A 21,094-nucleotide genomic window follows, 5' to 3' on the forward strand; every position below is an offset into this window, starting at 1 on the left:
TAATGTTGCCCAAGATAATTTATCTAATGAAGGTAGTGAGGATAATTCTACATCCTCTCCTTCTGTGTCTACACCAGCTTTGCCCGCGCAGGCGACACCTAGCGCGCCAGTGCTTATTTCTATGCAACAATTAACAGCAGTAGTGGATAATTCTATAGCAAATCTTTTATCCAAACTGCCAGCATTTCAGAGAAAGCGTGATTGTTCAGTTTTAAATAGGATGAACAATCAGACGCTGACGATGCCTTATCTATTTTACCCTCACATCAATCGGAATTGGCTGTGAGGGAAGGGCTGTCTGAGGGTGAAATTTCAGACTCAGGAAAAATTTCTCAACAGGCAGAACCTGATATAGTAGCATTTAAATTTAAGCTAGAAAATCTCCGCGCTTTGCTTAAGGAGGTATTAGCTACTCTGGATGACTGTGATTCTGTGGTAGTACCAGAGAAGTTGTGCAAATTGGACACATTTTTAGAGGTCCCAGTGCACGACAACGCTTTTCCAATACCTAAGAGGGTAGCGAGCATAGTGGATAAGGAGTGGGAGAAGCCAGGTGTACCCTTTGCCCCACCTCCTATATTTAAGAAAATGTTTCCCATAGTAGACCCTAGAAGGGACGCATGGCAGACGGTCCCGAAGGTTGAGGGAGCTGTTTCAACACTAGCGAAGCGCACAACTATTCCTATAGAGGACAGCTGCGCTTTCAAAGATCCTATGGATAAAAATTGGAAGGATTGCTTAAAAAGATTTTTGTTCAACAAGGGTTCATCCTTCAACCAGCTACGTGTGTTATTACTGTCACTTCAGCGGCGTCCTTTTGGTTCGAGGAACTAGAAAGGTCGCTCCAGAAAGAGACTTCCTATGAAGAAGTCATGGACAGAATTCACGCATTAAAGTTAGCTAATTCCTTTATATTGGATGCCGCTTTTCAAATAACGAAATTGGCGGCGAAAAACTCAGGTTTTGCTATAGTAGCGCGGAGGGCGCTTTGGCTAAAATCCTGGTCGGCAGATGTGTCGTCCAAGACTAAGTTACTTAATATTCCTTTCAAGGGTAAGACCCTTTTTGGGCCGGAATTGAAGGAAATTATTTCAGACATCACTGGGGGTAAGGGCTATGCCCTCCCACAGGATAGGCCTTTTAAGGCTTAGAACAAGTCTAATTTTCGTTCCTTTCACAATTTCAGGAACGGACCGGCTAATAACTCCACTGCCGCTAGACAAGAAGGTAACGCGGCCCAGCCCAAACCCGCTTGAAAGCCCATGCAAGGCTGGAACAAGGGTAAACAGACCAAGAAACCTGCTGCTGCTACCAAGACAGCATGAAGGGGTAGCCCCCGATCCGGGACCGGATCTGGTAGGGGGCAGACTATCTCTCTTCGCTCAGGCTTGGGCAAGAGATGTTCCGGATCCCTGGGTACTAGAGATAGTCTCCAAGGGATACCTGCTAGAGTTCTAGGGACTTCCTCCAAAGGGAAGATTCCACCTGTCTCACTTATCTTCAGACCAGATAAAGAAACAGGCATTCTTACATTGTGTAAGATACCTATCAAAGATGGGAGTGATAAACCCAGTCCCCTCCGGGGAACAAGGTCTAGGTTTTTACTCAAACCTGTTTGTGGTTCCCAAAAAAGAGGGAACTTTCAGGCCAATCCTGGATTTAAAGATATTAAACAATTTCCTCAGAGTTCCATCCTTCACGTGGCTCTTCCATTCGGTTTAGCCACCGCTCCCAGAATTTTCTCAAAGGTGCTAGGGTCCCTTCTAGCGGTCCTAAGGCCGAGGGGCATCGCTGTAGCACCTTATCTAGACGACATCCTAATCCAAGCGTCGTCTCTTTCCAAAGCGAGGGCCCACACAGACATTGTGTTGGCTTTTCTCAGATCTCACGGGTGGAAGGTGAACATAGAAAAGAGTTCACTGTCACCGTCCACAAGGGTTCCGTTTCTGGGAACAATAATAGATTCTATGGAAATGAAGATCTTCCTGACAGAAGTCAGAAAGTTAAAGCTTCTAAACGCTTTTCGAGTTCTTCATTCTATTCCTCAACCCTCCATAGCTCAGTGCATGGAAGTAATAGGACTAATGGTCGCAGCAATGGACGTGGTTCCTTTTGCTCGAATTCATCTAAGACCATTACAGCTGTGCATGCTCAATCAGTGGAATGGGGACTATACAGACTTGTCTCCCCAAATTCAAGTAGACCAGGTAACCAGGGACTCACTTCTCTGGTGGTTGACCCAGGATCACCTGTCTCAGGGAATGAGTTTCCGCAGACCGGAGTGCGTCATTGTCACGACCGACGCCAGCCTCTTGGGGTGGGGCGCGGTCTGGGACTCCCTGAAAGCTCAGGGCCTATGGTCTCGGGAAGAGTCGCTTCTCCCGATAAACATTTTGGAACTAAGAGCAATATTCAATGCGCTCCTGGCTTGACCTCAGCTAGCGAAAGCCAGGTTCATAAGATTTCAGTCGGACAACATAACGACTGTTGCGTACATCAATCATCGGGGGGAACAAAGAGTTCCCTAGCGATGAAGGAAGTAACCAAGATCATCCAATGGGCAGAGAATCACTCCTGCCATCTATCTGCTATTCACATCCCAGGAGTAGACAACTGGGAGGCGGACTATTTGAGTCGTCAGACTTTCCATCCGGGGGAGTGGGAACTCCACCCGGAGGTCTTTGCTCAGTTAACCCAATTATGGGGCATTCCAGACATGGATCTAATGGCGTCCCGTCAGAACTTCAAGATTCCTTGTTACGGGTCCAGATCCAGGGATCCCAAGGCGATTCTAGTGGATGCATTAGTGGCGCCTTGGTCGTTCAACCTAGCGTATGTGTTTCCACCGTTTCCTCTCCTTCCCAGGCTCATAGCCAGGATCAAACAGGAAAAGGCCTCGGTGATTCTGATAGCTCCTGCGTGGCCACGCAGGACTTGGTATGCAGACCTGGTGAATATGTCATCGGCTCCACCATGGAAGCTACCTTTGAGACAGGATCTTCTAGTACAAGGTCCATTCGAACATCCAAATCTAGTTTCTCTGCAGCTGACTGCTTGGAAATTGAACGCTTGATTTTATCCAAACGTGGGTTTTCGAATTCTGTGATAGATACTCTGGTCCAAGCCAGAAAACCTGTGACTAGAAAGATTTGCCATAAAATATGGCGTAAATATATCTGTTGGTGTGAATCCAAGGGATTCTCCTGGAGTAAAATAAAAATTCCAAGGATTCTCTCCTTTCTCCAAGAAGGTTTGGATAAAGGGTTGTCCGCTAGTTCTCTAAAGGGACAGATTTCTGCTTTATCTGTCTTGTTACACAAATGACTGGCAGCTGTGCCAGATGTACAAGCTTTTGTTCAGGCTTTGGTTAGAATCAAGCCTGTTTACAGAACCATGACTCCTCCTTGGAGTCTAAATTTAGTTCTTTCAGTTCTTCAAGGGGTTCCGTTTGAACCTTTACATTCCATAAATATTAAGTTATTATCTTGGAAAGTACTGTTTTTGGGTGCTATTTCTTCTGCTAGAAGAGTTTCCGAATTATCTGCTTTGCAGTGTAATCCACCCTATCTGGTTTTCCATTCAGATAAGGTTGTTTTGCGTACTAAGCCTGGTTTTCTTCCAAAAGTTGTTTCCAACAAGAATATTAACCAGGAAATAGTTGTTCCTTCTCTGTGTCCGAAACCAGTTTCAAAGAAGGAACGTTTATTACACAATTTAGATGTTGTTCGTGCTTTAAAGTTCTATTTAGAAGCAACAAAAGATTTTAGACAAACCTCATCTTTGTTTGTCGTTTACTCTGGTAAGAGGAGAGGTCAAAAAGCTACTGCTACCTCTCTCTCTTTCTGGCTAAAAAGCATTATCCGATTGGCCTATGAGACTGCCGGACGACAGCCTCCTGACCGAATCACAGCTCACTCTACTAGGGCTGTGGCTTCCACATGGGCCTACAAGAACGAGGCTTCTGTTGATCAGATATGTAAGGCAGCGACTTGGTATTCTCTGCACACTTTTGCCAAATTCTACAAATTTGATACTTATGCTTCTTCGGAGGCTATTTTTGGGAGAAAGGTTTTGCAAGCCGTGGTGCCTTCTGTTTAGGTAACCTGATTTGCTCCCTCCCTTAATCCGTGTCCTAAAGCTTTGGTATTGGTTCCCACAAGTAATGTATGACGCCGTGGACCGGACACACCAATGTTGGAGAAAACAGAATTTATGCTTACCTGATAAATTACTTTCTCCAACGGTGTGTCCGGTCCACGGCCCGCCCTGGTTTTCCTAATCAGGTTGAAAATTTTTTGTCTTTATACACTACAGTCACCACGGCACCCTATAGTTTCTCCTTTTTCTCCTAACCGTCGGTCGAATGACTGGGGGGCGGAGCTAGAGGGGGAGTTATATGGACAGCTCTGCTGTGTGCTCTCCTTGCCTTTCCCTGTAGGGGAGGAGAATATCCCACAAGTAATGTATGACGCCGTGGACCGGACACACCGTTGGAGAAAGTAATTTATCAGGTAAGCATAAATTCTGTTTTTGTTCTTTAGGCAGCTTAGCATAAGATAATTGCCCTCTTTATTACAAAACGAGTTTAAGCGGCATGCAGAGCATCTATGCATATAGAGTCTTTTAGCAGGGAGTTACTTTTCCTCTACAGATGGTCGCTAAGATTGTTCTATGTGAACTTCTTTTGACCGAGGGGTGTACTTAATTTTTTTTATTACTAATATGCGCACGCCGTGTTGTATCATTTTAGCGCGTTATCAAATTGCGCCGTTGCATGCGCTTTTTTAGATTTTTTTTTTGTGCCAATTATTTTCCTTCTAATCACGCCCCCTCCTATATGTGCACCATCAATTGTACATTTATAAGGCTTTTTTAGCTGTACGCTTTATTTGCTCTTATGTCATCGCAATAAAACAATCCTTTAGTTACCTATTCAAATTGTTTTGTGTTTTTAAATATTTACTTGTATTCTGAGTTTTTGCTTAGTATTCTAGTCTTTATTGCCAATGTTTTTTTTTTTGTTTTTTTTTAAACAAGCTTTATTGAGTTACATTTTTGAGTAGGCAGGACAAGTAATTATATCATTGCACAAATTACCTTTACATAGAATCAACATTACTTGCCAAGCGGTACAGAGAATGGCTCTACAATCGGTATAAGAAAGCAGTTAACATAGTAGTCAAGAGGACCATGTCTCCAGTAACGCACAGACAAGTGTGTTCTACACAATCCGGTCGGCCGTATCATTACAATAGCCTGTTGCATGTATAACATTTTCAACAAGAACTACAATATAGTTATATAAATAGAATTGCGTGTCGTCTTAAAAGGAAATAAAAGCAAAGAATTAAGAGGAGAATAAAGGAAAAGAAGAGAAAGAAAAAGAGGGAGGGGAAGGGAAAGAGATATATTAAATGGGGGGATCCCTCCAGGATGCCAGCATCATTTTATACATGCCAGTTTGTTTAGTCTTGTAGTAATGGAAGCTTTCTAAAATGAGCAAATCCTCTACCGAGGCTGCACATTCCTGCATTGTGGGAATGGCCCCCGTCTTCCAATTACGAGGGATAAGTTTCTAAGCTCCAATAAGTATTAGTAGGAGTAGAGCCTGCACATGTGATTCTTTTATTTTTGGCAAGTGAAAGAGGAGAATCGCTTCCGGTGTGTTAAGGATTGCAATGCCTAACTTATCTGAAATGAGGGTTGTTACACCAAGCCAGAATTCTCTCAGCCGAGGTCAAGACCACCAAATATGGAGGAGCGTTCCCTGCTCCCCACAGCCTCTCCAGCATAAAGGACTCACCAATGGGAAGCACCTGTGTATCCTCATCGCCGTTAGGTACCATCTGCAAAGTAAGTTTCAGATGTGGTTCCTGTACATAGGCCGAAACAGATGAGCATTTTGCTAGTTTAAAGGATTTTAGCCATGCATCTTGATCTATATCCCTGCCTAGTTCCCTCTGCCACGCCAATGAGTATGTGGGTAACTGGGTATCTGGGGGGAGGAGCAACAGTTTATATATCAGTGAAATGAGTCACCTCTGAGGTTTAACCGATGTGCAATGAAGCTCAAATGCAGTAAGATCCATAGCAAATTGTTCTTTATGTCTGTGGTGTGACAGCTGATTGTATCTCATCCATGATGAGAACACAGCCCCAAACCTCTCCAACATGCGCTCTCGTGAGTATAATTTCCCTCCACTATGGCATAGTGTAGCGAACCAGCCCCGGAGGCTGTAGGGCTCGCTCATACGAGATCCTAGCTGAAAGTATGGTTATTCTGGATTTTCTAAAATGGGCAGAAGTGGAGAGTATCTAGAAGACAGGTGTGTGAATGTATGTACAGTTCTATTTCACTCCTGCAGCACCTCCGCTGTCATAGGATAATTATGCAAAGTCGTGGGGCGTAAAGGGGGGGGCAATCCAGGCTTATGTGCCCAAGTTTTTTTAGGTGAAGCACTTGTCCATCCATGCGCACCCATGCTTTGTTAGTGGTGTTTTGAGACCACTCTACTAATCTCTGCAGGAGAATTGCTCTCCTATATTTAGCCAAATCAGGGAAACCCAGCCCCCCTCTGTCTCGAGGCAGGTACATAGTTTTCTTGGGAATTCGCGGCCTTGTGCCCGACCAGACAAATTTTTCATGTGTTTTGTACATGTGGCAGAAAATCATGGGGAATGGGGATTGACAATGTCTGGAAGACGTATAATATACGTGGGAGAACATTCATTTTAATTACCCCAATCTTGCCCAGCCATGATAAAGGTTTATTTTTCCACAACGAAAGGTCCCTCATTATTTCTTCCTTAAGTTTCAAATAATTACTTTTATATAGTTCCGAGGGATTCTCGGAGTCCCAGAAACTTTATATTAGAGTCCGCTACGGGAATGTCATATGTTTTCCTCAAATAAAATTTGTGATATTGAGGTGGAAGTTGGAGAGGGCCCCGTATTCAGATATGTCTGCAAGGAGCTCAGGAACGGAGGTTTCTTTTTTTTTTAATATTTATTTTCATATTTCTAATCCATTTGGGGTACAAAAAACAAAATGGTAGTACATCAGATGATAACATATTTGGGGGAGTAATACAAAATATGAAAAAAAAAGAATAAAGAAGACACTTATAAAAATAAAAACACTCCCCAGCAGAATTTGAACACCACTTGATTTCATCCAGCTTATCCAAAACATATATCCCCAGTCAGCAATACATATCATGTAGACCGGGATTAATCCTTCTTCTAGTCAGAATATCAATTAGAAAAAAAAAAAAAAATTCTCAAACACCCCCATATGGATACCTTTCCTAACGATACATCAAAACTCATAAGAAAAAAAAAGAGAGAAAAAAAGAAAAAAAAAAAAAAAAAAAAAAAAAAAAAAAAAAAGGATAATTTTCCGTTAACAAATAAAAATTACATAAATGTATTTAAGTTTAAATAGATAAAGGATTTTCAATCAGCCCTGCCCCAACAGGCCTCAGCAGTCTGTCTTATCTTCTAGAAACAACAATTAATTGATTGAACCTTTGCTAGGTTATATCAATCTTAACCCTCCACTTTGCTAACCATAATTAATTATTGGGGCAAATTTATTCCCCCCTCTTCTCTTCCACAGAAAACTTTTTTAGAACATATATAAACTTAATAGATCAGTGGTAATTCGTTTCTTATAATGGCATTTAAGACATATTCCGTCGATCTGAGGGGGTATATAATTTTCTTTTGTACTTCTATTGTTTGAGAGAGAATAAAAGTTTCCCATTTTCTAAAAAATCTTTGGACTTCTTTATCTTTGACTTGTTCTATCAAACATTGCTCCATTATCATTTTTTGAAATATCTGCTTATTGAATTCAGCTATAGATGGGTTTTTTTTCGAAATCCAAGTTTTTAACAGAAGAAACCTGGCTACTCCAATTACCGTTTCAATAAACATCTTATCTTTATCTCTCTCCTCCGGTGGTAATAAAAAAAATACTAGCTCGCGATATACAACTCTCTCTTTTTTAAGTATTCTGGTAAGCCAAAAACTTATTTTATTCCAGTATTGTCTGACTATTGTACAGTCCCAAAAATAGTGGAGAATATCAGCGTTTCTACTGCCACATTTAACACATTTATCTTTCACTTTGCTATTCCATCTAGACATTACTGAAGGTGTCAGATATGTTTGATTTATTATATTGATATGTGCTTCTCTATAGTTGGTAGATATAAATATCTTATTTATTCTATTGATACTATTCTGAATAATTTCCTCGCTACATTCCGTCAGCCCTTTCATATGCCATTTTTTGAGTATCATTTGCAGATTTAATAATCCCTCTTGGAGTGCTAAATCCTTATACCATTTTTTAATAGAATATACTCCCATCTTACATAATTCAAGCTTAGCCGAAATTACAGACCAGCTCCATTCTTTCTTCTGGATTAATAACAACTTATTAGCAAGATTTCTTAATTGGAGATAGGCATAAAAATCTTTGTTAGGTAGATCATATTCTCGTCTTACTGTTTCAAAAGTTTTAATTTGTGGTGGGTCCAAGTCAAAATTGATAATTTGCTTAATATATATCAGTCCCTTCCTTTTCCATCTGTGAAACACAGCTGATTTGAGTGCTTCAGGAAATGGGGGGTATCCTACTATTGTTAATTGATTAGATACTGCATATTCTACTTTAAGATTTTTGCAATATTGTTGCCAAGCTTTAACAATGCCCATGACTGATCTGAAATTTTTAATTTCCTTTGGTATAGCTTTTCTTTGTGTATGCAATAAGGCTGATAGCGAGAATGGTTTCACTATTTCCTCTTCTAACGTTTTAGCAGTATAATATTCAACATCTGTCAACCATTCAGCTGCTATTTTAGTCAAACACGCTATATTATAATTTTCTAAATCTGGGAGTGCGAGTCCTCCACATTCTCTCGGATGAGACAATATTTTGAGAGATAATCTTCTCCTTTTTTTACCCCAAATAAATTCTACCATCTTTTTGTTAAAAATTTTAATATCTACTTTCTTTATGAGAAGAGGAAGATTCTGCAATTTATATAAAATTTTTGGAAATGCAATCATCTTTATTAGACCAATCTTCCCTGATAGAGCCAACGGTAAGTGTTTCCAAACATTTAATTGGTCATATATCTTTTGCAAAATTGGTTTAAAATTCAGGTCATACCAGAGATTTGGATTCTTATGTAAAGTAATACCCAAATACATAATTTGTTCTACAACTTTGAATGGGCTTTCTCCAATAGAGTCCCTTTTCCTATCTAGCCATAATAATTCTGTTTTGTTGATATTAACTCTGTAACCCGTAAATGAGCTATATCTTTCTATAATATCCATTAGTCTAGGAATATTCTGCTTAGTGTTCCTTAAAAATATTAATACATCGTCTGCATAGAGTAATATTTTCTCCTCAACACCTTTGCATATGACCCCTTGTAGATCTTGTCGTATTTTAATGGCTAACGGCTCGATGGATAGATTAAACAAAAGGGGAGAGAGTGGGCACCCCTGCCTGGTTCCTCTTTCCAGTCTTATTTCTAGGGATTCTATTCCATTTACTGAAATCAGAGATAGAGGATTTCTATAAATTGTTTTTATAAAATTCAGGAAAGATCCCGAGAAGCCAAACTTGATTAAAGAGGTGAATAAATGATCCCATTGCACAGCATCAAATGCTTTTTCAGCATCTATTGTTATTAATGTAGCATCTTGATTTAAGTTATTAAGTCTCTCAGGTTGATTCTTGAAACATTCAATGATAATGCATGCTTTACGTATATTTACAACTGAGCTTCGACCATTCATAAAGCCCACCTGGTTGGGATGAATAATTTTACTTAGATTTTTTTTTAATCTATCCGCTACTATTGATGCTAAAATTTTGTAATCTGTGTTTAACAGAGAGATGGGTCTATATGACTCTGGCTTCTCGGGATCCCGTCCCTTTTTATATATCATAATTGTTACTGCTTTGGAAAAATTTCTTGACATCACTCCATTCTCTATATAATAATAGTTGAATAACTTTGTAAGGCATGGTACTATTTCTTTATTTAATATTTTATAGAACTCGGCTGGTAAAAAATCTGGTCCTGGGGCTTTATTAAATTTAATCTTATCAATAGTGGCCTCGACTTCCTCTTCTAGGATTGGTTGGTTAATATATTCCATTTCTTCTAGTGTTAACCTAGGTGTGTCTATACTATTCCAAAAACACTCCTTATTAGATCTGTCTATCTCACATGCACTATAGAATTCTTGAAACATATGATAGAAAACCTCATTAATTTCTACTGAATCGTGTATATGCTTATCTCCTACTTTTATAGAGTGTATGACATTCGTTTTTTTCTCCAATTTCGCTATTTTCGCTAGATAACCACCTGTTTTATTTCCAAACTTTAGATACTTTGCCTTGTATTTCAAATCTTCTCTCACCATCTCTTGAAGGAAAAATGTATCCCTTTCTTGTTTCGCCTGTATATATCTAGACCAATTATTTTTAGAGGCAATTTGAATATACCTATTATACCTATTTGTTAATTGATTAGTTAGCTGCTCTTCCCTTCTTTTTCTCTTTTTATTAAATAATGCCATATAGCTCACTATCTCACCCCTTAAAACAGCTTTTGCTGTTTCCCATAGAATTTCTATGCGATTTTCATACTCTTTATTTAAATTTAAAAAAATATTCCATTTTTCTTTCAACATTGCTACAAAGGAGGCATTCTTTAACATGTATTTAGGAAAATAAAAAGAATTCTTCTTGACAGCTTTTATATTAAACTTATCCATGTGAATTTCTAGTGTTATAGGTGCATGGTCTGATACTGTAAATTCCTTAATATCAGCTTTGAGATTTTCTTTTAACAAAGTCTCTGCAACTAGGAAATAATCAATCCTAGATAAAGATGCTGTTGATTTGGATAGACATGTATATTTATTATAGTCTGGATATTGGATCCTCCAAATATCAAATACTTTAAGTGTTTTTTTAAATGTTTTTAAAATTTTCATTTCTTTCTCAATCCTATAATCTTTCTTCCTTCCCTTCATACTTTTCCTATCCATTGGGAATCTAGGCGTCAGATTAAAATCCCCTGCGATTATTAAATTGTCATCAACATAGTTCAACAAAAGGGCCTGTAACCTATCCCAAAACTCCACCTCCAACACATTAGGTCCATAAATATTACATAATGTGAAGATCTTTTTTTTTAACTCAATTTTAAGAATTAAATATCTTGCATTTTCGTCTATTTTAACTTCCAGTATATTATAATCTACATTTTTACTTAATAAAATGGCCACTCCCTTTCTTCTTTCAGTACAGGGTGTTGCCACAATTTCTTTAACCCAATTAGTTTTTAATTTGACTAATTCTGGTGAGGATAATCTAACTTCTTGGAGAAAAGCAATATCCGATTTCAGTTTTTTTAAATGTTTAAGAATTGTCTTTCTTTTAATTGGAGAAAGTATTCCTCCAACGTTCCATGACGTCAAGTGTATTATATTTTTTAAACTATTTGCCATGTTGAGATTCTAAAATTACTAACCTGATCTTCTAGTAACAAGACTAGAAAATCTCCTCTACATACCAAATATATAATATACCTCCTTTTCCTGTAGGAGAGGGCTGATTGGAAGAAGAAAGGAGAGAAAAAAAAAAAAAAAAAAAAAGGAAAGGAAAACGAAAAACAAACAAAAGATAAAAAAAGAACCTTCACACCTTCTTCATATAATTTATTCATTGCTGCACTCTTTCTTTAGATATTGTCTAGCTTCTTCACTATCTTGAAAGGATTTATGCCCTGCTTTTCCTATTACCTTGAGTATAGCCGGATATACCACAAAAGCCTGTACTCCTGCCTGGATAAATTGAGAGCATAATTGTGACATTATTTTCCTTTTGTTGGACGTTTCAATAGAAAAATCCTGAAATATTAATATTTTTCTATCTTCCACTAACAATGGTTCAGAGAGTTTTTTATAATATCTCAAGATTTCTATTTTGTCCTTGTAATTCAAAAACTTTGCTATAACTGGTCTCGGTGAAGACCTGTTTGGTGACTCCTCTGTAGAATTCTGTCTATTAAAGCCAATTCTATGTACTCGCTCAGCTATTATTTCAGGACCTTCTCTTGAAATGCCTAGGCGTGTTGGTATTTCTTTAGTGATAAGAGACTCTAGATCTTGTTTTGCATATTTTTCAGATATACCAATAAATCTTAAATTATTCCTTCTTGCTCTATCTTCTGCCATATCTGCTCTATCTTGTAGTTTTATAATTTTATCATTAAGTATATCAATTATATTACTTTTAGCATTCATCTGATCCTCTAGATCAGAGATGCGACTTTCAGCCTCTCCAACTCTCATGTTGAATTGCTTTAACTCATTTGTCACTACTGATAGGTCCAATCTTATTTTATCGAATTGCGGCATCAGCAAGGCAGAAATTTGAGTTATCAACATTTGTGTGTCTATATTAGCTTGTGAGGGACTTATATTATCAGAGATTTCTAGGACTTGTTCAGTTTGATTTTTATTCCTGTTTCTTTCTCTATTTTTTACAGACATTGTTGCTGGTGATTTATCTTTTAAATTATGGACAAATTTTTCCATTAATATAATATTCCTCTTGGAATTAGTCTAGAAGAGGGGAGAGAGAAGGGGAGGAAAAAAAAAAAAAAAAAAAAAAAAAAAAGTGTGTTTCCCCTTGCTTATTGGGAAACAAAACTGTGAATATCTTGAATAAGACCAATTTTGTTTGAGTTAAGTGTAGGTTGGGTGGAGTGTATGTGAAAGTATTGGGTGTTGCATTAGTGGCATATATTGTGAGAAGAAAAAAAAAAAAAAACACACAAAAAAACAAAAAACAGTGAGAACACAGTGCTAGTGCTAATATAGTGTGTAGGGGACAAAAAAATAAGACTGAGATATACTCAGATTCAGCTATGTGTTTGTGAGAGAAAAAAAAAAAAAAAAAAAGAAACCCCTACTCTCAGACCCAGCTTAACTTCCGAGATCAGTCAGGAGCGGGTACATTCAGAGTAGTATATCAGTATATTCCTTTATATTTTACCTTTAATTATACCAAGTTTTTGTCTACATGTAAAACCATCAGAATCTGTAGAGTACTGTTATTATATGAAAGCCAGGTAACAACTGGTGAGACCAGGCTTTTCTCTTTTTTTTCCCCTTTTTTCCCTTCTGTTTTTAAGTTTTCGCCTCTCTAATATGGATCATAACTTTTACATTTAAGCACAGTATTTCTTTCCAGTAATATACAGCAGCTTTAGAACATCAAATGCTTATATTAAAGGTAGATATTTTTTAAAAAATTCTCAGAATTCACTTTGTGCCTAGTGTCGGCTTCTTCACTTGGTTATCACATACTCTACAGATCTTATCCCGCTATTTATCCAACCCCAGACTGGAAAACTTGACACCCTTATTAGGAATAATCTATATCTTAAATGACCTTTAACAATGTATCACAAAAGAAAAAACTGTTATAGCATGATATATGTCTAATTACGACAGCTTTCAGATATATCAGTTCTGCTTATATATGCAACAAGGAAGTCCTCTGCAAATTGACTGTATGCTACTTCACTGGGGCTTAGTAAAAAGTATATAGAGTGTCCCTGTATACCAAGTCTTTCTTCTTAGATTGTTTCCATATTCAACACTTTTTCTGCTTTTATAGATAGGCATAGAGGCAGGGGACAAGCATCAAATTTTATCTCTTAGGTGTATCTCTGTGGAGTGTCTGTATCTTCACTGGGCTGTTGTTATGTATACAGAGTCTTACTCCCAGACTTCACTACCACACACTCTAGCAGACTCCCCTATATCACTTCTCTCTGCTGTTTTAGTGATGTGTTCTCTGAAAACAAGGAAACAACCTGACCATCTGTTGGTTAACAGGAATCCACATATGATTACCAGTAGTTAGAAAAGTTTTTTCTGATAAACACTCAAAGTCTCTGGCACATCTATATATTACCAAGCACACCAGACTTAAAGCTATACAATTTAGATATCCCAGGAGAAGGACCAACAAGTCTCTTTCTGCTTCACAGCATGGGGTCCCCAGGGGGATAAAACAGAGTATCGGTATTCATATTGAATGTCAGCACAGCTGGCTAGGTCTCAGTGTCTTATAATATTCCCCTTTATAGATTCTCTTTTCACTCCAGACTTGTGTCCTTTAATAAACTATACTGTTTTATATCTTTCCCCCTGGTTGAATCCCTTCATGCTGACTTAAACAACATTCCTATAGCCACTTTTTACATGGCGTCTTGTGCTCTTTCCTTTAATTATATCCACACAACAAACAGCCTTTTTGAAACGCAAATTTCCTGTCTCCAAACAGCCCCACTTCTTTAACTGTGTATATTGTCACATTGATATAAGTTTCCCCTAGTCAGGGCTGATGCACCCTGATAAGGGAGAAAAAAACTTATCTGGGGAGTCGACTTCTATGCGCTGGATTCCTTGTAGTTTTTCAGCTACACTCGATCACGAGTTTTGAGAAGGTGCTGCTCCTGCCGTGGAGCTGTGGATGCTTGACTGGCCTCGGTGCAGTAAAGTTGTTTACTCTCCGTCGTGCGCCTTTACCAGCATGCGATGCTGACACCCGTACTGGATGGATCTTCTATCGGGCGTTGTATGGCACTCCTGCCCGGCTCTATTTTGGGCCTAGGGCTTCGACAAGCGGCTGGAACTCCTTGGACCGAGCACCGGATTCGCGCCCTTCCAACGTTGCCGCCCACCGGAAGTCAGTGATGTCAAAATGGCATACTCTTTCTTAATCTGAGGAACGGAGGTTTCTATGTTTGTGAGGGTGTATAAAATGTCATCCGCATAGAGCGCCTGCTTGTGTTCCACCTCTGCGACTTATATACCGGTTATATTAGGGTTATTCCAGATTTTTTGGGCCAGGGCTTCAATAGAAAGGGCAAACAAAAGCGGGGACAGGGGACAAACCTTCCTGGTGCCGTTAGTGATATTAAAGGCATTAAAGAGGGTGCCAATCACTCTGACGCGGGCACTGTTGTTAGAATATAGGGAGATGGTCATATTGATGAAAGAATCGCCAAAATTCATAATTTTCATGACTCGACGCAGAAAAAGCCAATCGACACGGTCAAAGGCCTTCTCTGCGTCGGTCAAAAAAAGGGCAATGGGCACCCCCCGCACGAGCATGATACATCAGCTGTATCACTTTACAGGTGCTATCCCTGGTTTCCCTGCCGGGATCAAATCCCACCTGGTCAGTCGAGATAAGCTCGGGGAGGTATTTATTTAAGCGATGTGAAAGAATTTTAGAAAGAATCTTAACGTCCATATTTAAAAGGGATATGGGTCTGAAATTCTCTGGTGTAGTAGGGGACTTGCCCGGCTTGGGTATGATCGTAATGTGGGCTTATAGCATCGAATTTGCAAGGCATGAGTTGGTAATTAAGTTATTGAAGAGTGCAAGCAACATGGAGGCAAGGGATTTAAAGAATACTTTATAGTATCTGGGTGGTCAGCCCATCAGGACCTGGACTTTTGCCATTCGGGAGGTTTTTAATTGCCTGGGACAGTTCCTCTAGGGTTATGGGTGAATCTAGTGCAGCTGCATCAACATTGGTTAACTGTGGAAGGTTCAATGTCGACAGATACTTGTCTATGTTGAGCCCAAAGCCTGCCCTTTTATGGGTTTTTTTATATTGTAAAGGGATTCATAGTAGGAATTGAAGGCCTTGGCTATCTGTATGTTACTTTTTAACACTGGGCCTTCTTTAGATTTGATGTAGTGGATATATGATCGGAGTTGTTTTCGCACGTAACTGGTGCGTGGTCCGACCATGTGATGGAGCCGATGGTACACTTCTCCACCAAGTCTAGCCCTAAGGAGTCAGTGAGGATGTAATCAATACGAGAGTATTTTTTACACGGGGGTAGAGTAGTAAGTAAAATCTTTAGTAGAATGTTAAAGGGCTCTACAAACGTCATGTAGTAGGAGGTGGAGAATATTGACTTGATGGATTTGAGTACTCGGCTTGGGACGCTAGTGGTGCCATTTGATGTGTCTATATGCGGTTCTAAAGGGATATTAAAGTCGCATGTTAGGAATATCGGGCCTTTCGCGAAGTCTAGTAGGGACCTCGAGAAGCGTTTAATAAATTGGTGGTGTTTGATGTTGGGCATGTATATAGTCGACAGTGTGATAGGGTGCTCATAAAGGGTACCCACTAGGACGATGAATTGTCCCTCCGGATCCCTTTCTATGTGTGTGGACTTAAAGGGCACTGAGTGGTGAATTAAAATTCCCACTCCATTTTTTTTTTTTTTTGGTTCAACCCGATGCAAAGTACGTTGTAGGGTATTGTGAACTTTACCATTTTGGTTCCCTGCCCTTGCGAAAATGTGTTTCCTGAAAGAATATGATATGGCTGTGCAAATGTTTAAGGTCTCGAAATGCAATGGACCGCTTACTTGGGCTGTTGTGGCCTTTCGCATTGATGGTGGTAAAAATGAGGCTGTGCGATTGAAATATACCCGTCTGTGCAATCATCCTAGAGGTATGGGGGTTAGGGACACAGGATGTAAAAGGAGTAGAAGAAGAAAGAAGAGGAGGGAAAGAAATTATCAGATGAAAGAAAAAGAACAAGGAAGATCGCCTGACACGCTAGGCGATTGTTCAAAACCAGATAATGAGACTCAACCTTGTGCTTTTGCTGATAATGGAAAGAAACAACAATATGGATCAGTTTGCAGTTCAGTTAAGTAACAACTAATTTAACAATTAACAATGGAGGAAATAATCCCAGAGGAAACACAACTTAAAGGATTATCATGCTCCATAGGTCCTACAACTGAGGCCCATGGTGTGTGGTAAGGTACAATATCCTATGTTAGGGGGTAATGAGTGTGGCAAAAATGGTCTATTATCAGGAGGATAGGTGGCGACATATCGCTCACAGGGTGGAGCGGCAATGTCAACTCGAGGGTGGACTGTAATGTTCCTAAATAAATAACAGGTCAGTATGGGAAAACTGGGTAGAACATTGCTCCTTAACTATATAAACTATTCGATCTGGCAGTAAAAGGCGACAAATAAACGTCAGCATTTGGGGTCAGATAACTGTAAGTGCCGATTTGATCTCTATATGATTTGTTTTAATGAGGGTAGTTAGAACGTGGGAGAAGGACAGGCCCATCACGGGGAAAATGCCCTCCCACCCTCTGCCCTCCCAAATGTAGATGGCCCCTATCCCATAGACCCTAGTCATTTTTCACGGCACAGGTCCGCGCAAAGCACCATAGGTAGCTATATCCTGAGGTTTTTTTGTTAAACTAATTGGAGGAAGTTGGGGCCATGGGCACACATACTATGACACATGGGGGAGACCCTTCACTTTTCACTTTACCTGAATACACATTTTTTCCCCCTCCCATCTAGCATACTTCTAAGTGAGCATACCTGCTCCCCTTCAGTTTAAATAAACAGTAACATGACAATCAATTCTGGCCTACGCCAACAGAACATATAAACAAACATTCGTTTTTTGCTCCAGTGGAGCACATACATTAACATTTTGAGTTGTTTCCTTGCTTTCATACTCACAGAGTTCTCTATGTGGAAGCAAGTGACAGAACAGGAGACCCGACTCCAATTCTCAAATTCCCGCAGCCAGTGCAGGTTGCTTATCTGCGATAGAAAGTTATGCATAGAAGACCTGAAGATCAGCCCCAGGTTTAAAAATGAGAGTTCTGTTGTCATAAATCACTATCAGGGAGACTAGAAACCCCCATCGATTTTGTATGTTGTGGCTTCTTAGTTGAGATGTGATATGTGCCATTTCTCTTATCTTCTGAAGGGTAGTGGGTGACATCAGAAAACAACTGGATGTCATAGCCGGCATGGCTTACTGGATGTTTGGCCCTGGCACATTTTAAGATCTCCTCCTTGTCCTTAAACTTAAGGAATTTTATGATGATATCCCTAGGGGGAGCCTTTGGCGGTGGTCTAGCTCTCAGGGCTCGATGTGCTCTTTCCATGACGACGTCATCCGAGGACGGAGTTTCCTTGATGGTGCGAAATAGGCTTTGAAGGTAGCCCTCAATGGCAGGAGGGTGTATGGTTTCAGGGACTCCCCTGACTCTTAAGTTGTTGCGGCGGCCACAATTGTCTAAATCCTCCAGTTTATCTGTTAAAGTCTTGATAGTGGCCCCATGGTGTTGTATTTCCGCCATGTGTTTTTGTAGAGGTAGTGTTCTCTATTTGGACTTCCTTAACTTTAGCCACCCTTTTGTCTAAGATGGTAATGTGTTTTCTGAGGTCTTGGAAGAGACTGCGCATCTTTCTCAGCACATTTTGAATGTCCTCTTTCGAGGACAGCCGCAGGTCATCTTTTGTAATAAATTGTTGAGTTTGCTGTTCTCCCACAGCCATAAGCGAGGTCTCTTCCTGCAAATTAGCAGCCGTATCACTACGGTCTGATAGAGTAGCTGATTCGACTGGTCTCAAAAACTTGCTCAAAGGCTTTAAAGGAGTTCCCCCTCTTCTCCATATTTTGCCACTTATTAGGCATCCCTTGAGAACCAGGGTCCCCACGGCGTTGTATGTTCTAGGCCCCTAAAAAGCCCTCCAGGCCCTGCATTATTTATTTATTTGTTGGCTGTGTTTTCTGGTGACGCAGTATAAATATTCCTGCTTAGAAATCCGTGGCCGAGACTGCAATTATTCTATACCAGGCAGAGTAATGTCTTTACCCCATGAAAGTCACTCCATCCAGCTATAATAAATCAGCTGCGTGCTATGGTATGTCTTAAGTCACCAGCATAGTGTTTGCCCCACTATGTAATAGTTTCGGTCGTAGCTTACTCACTTACCTTTTATGAGATTCAGAGGCCTAGCCCTATCTCGCCACTTCGTAGCATTCAGCTGCTGTTCTCCCAGGATCACGGTCTCCACTCCTTTACGGCTCCATGTCCTGTGCTGTGGCTCTAGTTCCGCTGTCTCTCGTCGGTCCCTGCTTCTTCTTTTAGCCGCCACCAGTTTCCTTACCCCTCTAATGGCGGGCACCTTAGCTGGGCCCGCACCGGGAGGGCAGCGTGGGTAGTGGTTGTCCGGCTCCAAAGTTTGAGTTAACTCTGCCACACCATCCCCTGCTGTAGTTACAAGATTTGGATGGAATATTGTACCATTTTTAGAGCTGCGTATTCCCCTGGAATTAGGAGCTTCGCTAGAATGCGGCCATTCGCCTGCGTGGCCAAGCTCCGCCCCCCTGCCAATGTTTTTTATGGCATATATTCTTATTCATCAAAGGCTTGCTAAGAAAGGGTTTATAATTACATTATTGAAACTTTATTTTTTTTAATTTTTTGCCAAAATGGAGCAGCATATTCCTGTCCCTGAAGTTACCATTTCTATGAAAGCTAAGTTTCCTTTTTGTAAACAACTGAAGTAGCTTCTTCAGCTCATTTATGTGACTTTTGTTTAGAATTGTTATTGTTTACCAATAATTCTAATAATGTTTCTATGTGTACAAATGCACCTACTGTTTTCCTCCTTACAGATGGATGCTGATAGCGTACCCCAGCAATGAAAAAGTTTATTGCTGTAGCCATTGAGAAGGCCTTTGTCTGCATTACCACCTTAAAATAAAAGGGTCAGTTCAAATTTTACTTTTTCCTAGTAATATATGTACTGACCTACAAAATATTGAAATATCTTAGAATGATGAGGATTCCTCTAACAGTGAGGCTTCCTTATCGGACGTAGAACCTGATAATTCCTCCTTTTTTATTTAAAATTGAACATATCTGTTCTCTTTTGAAGGAAGTCTTTAAGGACTAAAGAAGCTAAACCTTCTGATGATTAATCCTTTAATCATTTGAACTCTGTATATAAAACTGTTGTCAATCTCTCTGAGCTTTTCCTCTAGAATACAGTACAACTTTTTAAGACCCTTTCTTTTTTATGACACGGTGAGTCCACTGAATCATCAATTACTGTTGGGAATATCACTCCTGGTCAGCAGGAGGAGGCAAAGAGCACTACAGCAAAGCTGTTAAGAATCACTTACATTCCCACAAATCCGTCATTCTCTTTGCCTTCAGTGCAAAGAGGAGGTGAAATTATAGGTGTCTTGTATAAGACTCTTCTATCTAGATTTTTTTGTTTTGAATCCAGGGCTTGCTTGCTCTGATCTTCCCTATCTACTGGGTTTAGCTGTACTCAACGTCAGTCTCTTCAGCAGGGCAGTGGTGGCTTTAAGCAGTTGGGAACTTGTAAGGTGGGCCTTCCTGCGTTTTCCTAACATTGTGCTGCCCTAGTATAGAAAGCAGGAGTTGGTTTACTCTGGTCTTTCTTTTCTACACATGTCTTTGTGAAGAGTGGCATCCTCTCATACCGGGTGTTCCGTCCTCCATCCGGACGGCTAGATGCGGGTAAGTGCGTTGGTCTTCTATGTCTGGGGAACTTGCCCTTAAGGGTATTTAAAGAGCTGCAACAATATTTGGGACTTTTGTATCCTTTATGGAATATTTCAGACAGGATGCAGGCACTGTGTGACAGGAGACAAGTACAGCTTCAGGGGTTAATACATTGATAATAGTATTCCTGAATGAGGTTTTTAGTGATAGTAGTATCACAAAATGTGAGGAGTCTTGCTGCAGTTTTTATTATGGCATTAATGTAGCCTTTGAGGGGTTAAGAGTTCCTCTAGCTTGCATTGCAAGGCTGTATATTTATTTAATTATGTAGTAGGGCTATGTGTTCCAGGTAAATGCTCCACATACACAGTAAAAAAAAATTTCCCTTTATTATTCATTCAGTTTTTGGGAATGAATCGCCTGCTCCGTTTTCTTAAAAATCTAACGGAGCGGCACAATTTTTCGTCTTTTTCAAGAACAAACATATCTCAGTGTTAGGAATGAAGTGCAATGTTCAAGAGAACTTTCGCGCGTCATTTACCTGTTTCACAGTGAAGGAGAGCGATGCCATTTTGGCTAGAGCTGGCCCCAGTCATGTGACCCGCACTTGTTTCACTGCTCTGTCGGAGATCCGAG

The 21,094-nt window shown here is 39.9% G+C and overlaps 1 protein-coding gene across 1 annotated transcript in view; it reads left to right on the top strand.

The window, feature by feature from the left end:
• LOC128656825 (cytosolic carboxypeptidase-like protein 5) overlaps positions 1 to 21,094 on the top strand; it is a 602,149-nt gene that overhangs the window by 47,039 nt on the left and 534,016 nt on the right. The gene's annotated exons all lie outside the window — the stretch shown is intronic.

Source organism: Bombina bombina, chromosome 4, assembly GCF_027579735.1.
Source record: "Bombina bombina isolate aBomBom1 chromosome 4, aBomBom1.pri, whole genome shotgun sequence".
Lineage (NCBI taxonomy): Eukaryota > Metazoa > Chordata > Amphibia > Anura > Bombinatoridae > Bombina > Bombina bombina.